The sequence below is a fragment of the Lipotes vexillifer genome, unplaced genomic scaffold (assembly GCF_000442215.2).
Source record: "Lipotes vexillifer unplaced genomic scaffold, Lipotes_vexillifer_v1.1 scaffold240, whole genome shotgun sequence".
Classification (NCBI taxonomy): domain Eukaryota; kingdom Metazoa; phylum Chordata; class Mammalia; order Artiodactyla; family Lipotidae; genus Lipotes; species Lipotes vexillifer.
Window position 1 is genome coordinate 300598 of NW_006797481.1, and position 3522 is coordinate 304119.

Sequence of the window (3522 nt, forward strand, 5' to 3'; positions counted from 1 at the left end):
GAAGAGGACCACCAAAAGTGGGCCCCCGCCTCACCCAAAAAAAAAAAAAAAAAAGTGGGGAGATGTTGCTTTGGGTTCCTTTCTCTTAGATTCCCGATAGACGGGCATCTTTCTGTATCCTGACGTCAGGCATGTTCTCGGGTGTGGGGAGGAGGGAAGAGCCCGGAACAGGGGCCCACATTCTGGTTTCGGCTCCTGCCCTGACCATAAACTTGCTCATAAGTCCTCCCTCGAGGTCCCAGGGCCTCATTTCCAAAATGAGGGGCTTCTCACACATGAGCGTGTATCCTGATCAGCGGGGGGCTTGTTCACACACAGATGGCTGTGCCCACCCAACAGGGTCTGATTCAGTCAGTCTGGGGTGGGGCCGAGGATCTGCATCTGTGACAAGGTCCCCAGCGATGCTGAGGCAGCTGGTCTAGGGGCCACGTTTGGAGAACCACAGTCCCGGAAGATGCCTGAGGTCCTCCTACCCTGCCTCTCAGAGATCCTGCTACCAGGGCAGAGGTGAAGACCCAGGAGCCAGAGTCTGAGAGCCCACATTCCAGACCTGGCTCTGATACTTGCCAGCTGTGTGACCTTGGGCAGAGTTTTTCAGCTCTGTCCTCCACAGCGGAAACGGGGAATCATAGTATTTATCTTATGGCATTTGGGAGAAGATTAAATATAAAGCCCTCAACACATAGTAAGAACCCAGTATCAGTGACCCGTTATCAGCAGCATCATTGCCTCCCCCGAACTGGTATGATGTCAAGTCGCAGTGACCCACAAAGGGGGAGCTTTTTAACATATGGCAAGAACAGAACCGCCAGCAATCTGTTTGCTACATCTAGACTCCTAAAAGAAAGGGCGTTACAAAGTTCCACCAGTAACCAAATGCTTGTTTTTATTCTTTGAATTTTAGCTGCTTCCTTAGTTCTCGGCAAGCTGTACAATGCACATTTTCTGGGCTGGTTTTACGCCATGTATACATTTCACTTGGCTTTTGGTAAAGGAGCCATTTATCAAACGGAGTCCATCTGATTTCCTGGATCTGAGATTTAGGCCGCCTCAGGCTTCCTTTCCTCCCCCTATAACCCTTGTAAAAATAGAATTTCCCTGTTTCCGGGGGGGAGACGGAAGAGGAGAGAATGCTTCACACATCTTTTTTTTTTTTTTTTTTTTTAATTTACAAATGCTGCTAGGTGCTTCAAAGCAGGAAATCAGCTCAAAACCCAAGATGCTCTAGACACAACAATAAAACAATGGCCCTGGAGATTTTCTGGCTTTTTCAGGCGAAACACTATTAAACCATGTTTTTTTTTTTTTTTTTTTTTGTAACTTACAAATGCTGCTAGGTGCTTCAAAGCAGGAAATCAGCTCAAAACCCAAGATGCTCTAGACACAACAATAAAACAATGGCCCTGGAGATTTTCTGGCTTTTTCAGGCGAAACACTATTAAACCATGTGGGGAATGCAGCCAAAACACAAAAGCAAAAGTAACAAAAATAGAAAAACAAACAAACAAATAAGGGTTGCAATGGGCGGGTGTCAAATTAGGTGAAAAAGCATTTACTTACCAGGCTTGCCTGTTTGTTTTGCAAGCAAAGGGCAAGAAGCAACGGAAAATGGAAGCAAAACAGATAATCAGGGCAGTTGTTAGGAAAGCAGGGAAAAAAAAAAATCAATCGCAACAACCTGGAATGCAGAAAGCACAGAAATCCCTTTTTGTTCTGAATTCTCAAGAGTCAATATTTGAACTTAATGAAACATATTCTCTTTAGTAACATATGGTGAGAATGGACAGTGATGACAGGACAGATGTCACACTGACATGGAGCATTTGTGAAGGTTAAACAGAGGTCAGGGAGCCAGGCTGGAGTCGAGGCTAGTGGAGGTTGGGTAGAAGCTGGTTTTAACTTCAAAATGCTTATTACATTCACTCTGGGCCCTGAACTGCAAGCTCTCTGGGCCTGAGTTTCCCTTTTCCATGAGGAATGGTGGGTGGGTGAGCGGAAATGAGACGAAAAATACGGGATCCAGATGAGACATATGGGTGGGTTTCCTGCCTCAAAAGAAGGCAGGTCCCGCCCAGAGCCACAGTGAGTTCCAGCCATGCCGCGGCCCCACAGCATCCTCGGCAAGGACACAAGGACCCTGAAATTGACAGTGGCCCTAATTGGCGACCTGCAAGTGACTGATGGATGACACCCACAGACATGCCGGATGAGAACAGCTCTGGGAAGGTGGGTGATGAACGGGACAGGAAGTGAGGATGGGGAGGGGGCGATGAGGAACAGACACACCATGAAGCGCCACCCCAAGTGACAGCACTGCTTCCAGCCAGGGACGCTGGGGAGGGGCCTCGCAGAGCCACCCGGAGAGTGCCTGAACACCCCCAAAACGGGAAAGTGCTCAGAGGGGCAATTTCACAGCTCTTGAAGAGAGGGGCTCTCAGGTCAAACACGCCAGGTCTCCTGGAGGGGGGTGGGGATAGGGGGGTGGCATGTGTGGCCTTAATCCCTGGAGTCAGGGTTCCACATGCTCCTCAGACTGTGTCTGAATTGAAAACACTGTTCTAACTACTGTCACCTGCAGTGTGGAAAGCATCAAAGTCCAATACTCTATCTGTCACCACAAGGACAGGTCACTATGTCAACTAGAGACTCTGACTCTGTCAGTTTTCAAGAGGGAATGTCCGCTTCTATCAAACTGCCAGCTGAGCCAGAACATTTGGTTGCTCTGGGCAGCCTGCTGTCAGGACAAAGGCTCATGTCCTCTTCAACAATGGCCTAAACGTCATCATCAAAAGTAAAAAGTAAAAATGTATTACTGAGACGCAGAAGGATGTTTCCAGATGAGCCATGTAGGTTTGAGTGACAATTTCACCTCCCAAGACTCCAGGATGCGGAAAGGTTGCCAAACAATGTGTATTGGAAGATATAAATCCATCCTTCTGACCATTTTCAGCAGCAGTTTCAGTTCCAAGGGTTTTTTTTTTTTTTTTATCTCATCCATATGTATCCATATGTTATACCAATTTAACAAAGAGGTTTCATTTGATAGAAAGCATACACCATGAGGCTGATCCTTAAAAAAACCCCAATGGGCTTCCCTTGAGCTCTGGGAGAAATGGTCTTTATTATAATAAAGCAAAATTAAAGCTTTTTTGAATGGAAAGCACTCAGTTGGAAGCTTCACTGTTCCCAAGGCTGCGGTCATATTTACCTTGGGGCAAAAGCTAGAGGTGTGGTGTGACATATCCAAACGTTTGAGATGACAAGGGGTCACCTGCTAAAACAGCATCAAGCTGTGGTTTGCAGTAAGCTTATGTCCTTTGGAGTAAAAGGTTTTTTAAAAAACTGCTATCATGGACCTAAGCAAATAAATAAATAAACAAAGATCCCACACCTCGCACCCAGAGTTATAACAGCATTTTTCAATGATGATCATCAGTGAAAAGACCTGGGCTTAGAACTTCTGCAAAAGGCCTTTTCTCACTTTTTCTTTAAAAAAAAAAAAAAAAAAAAAAAAAAAAAAAG

The 3522-nt window shown here is 46.0% G+C and overlaps 1 protein-coding gene across 6 annotated transcripts in view; it reads right to left on the reverse strand.

Annotated features, from left to right (window-relative positions):
- Window positions 1-3522, reverse strand: part of TACC2 (transforming acidic coiled-coil containing protein 2) — a 79664-nt gene that overhangs the window by 6672 nt on the left and 69470 nt on the right. The window lies entirely within an intron of this gene.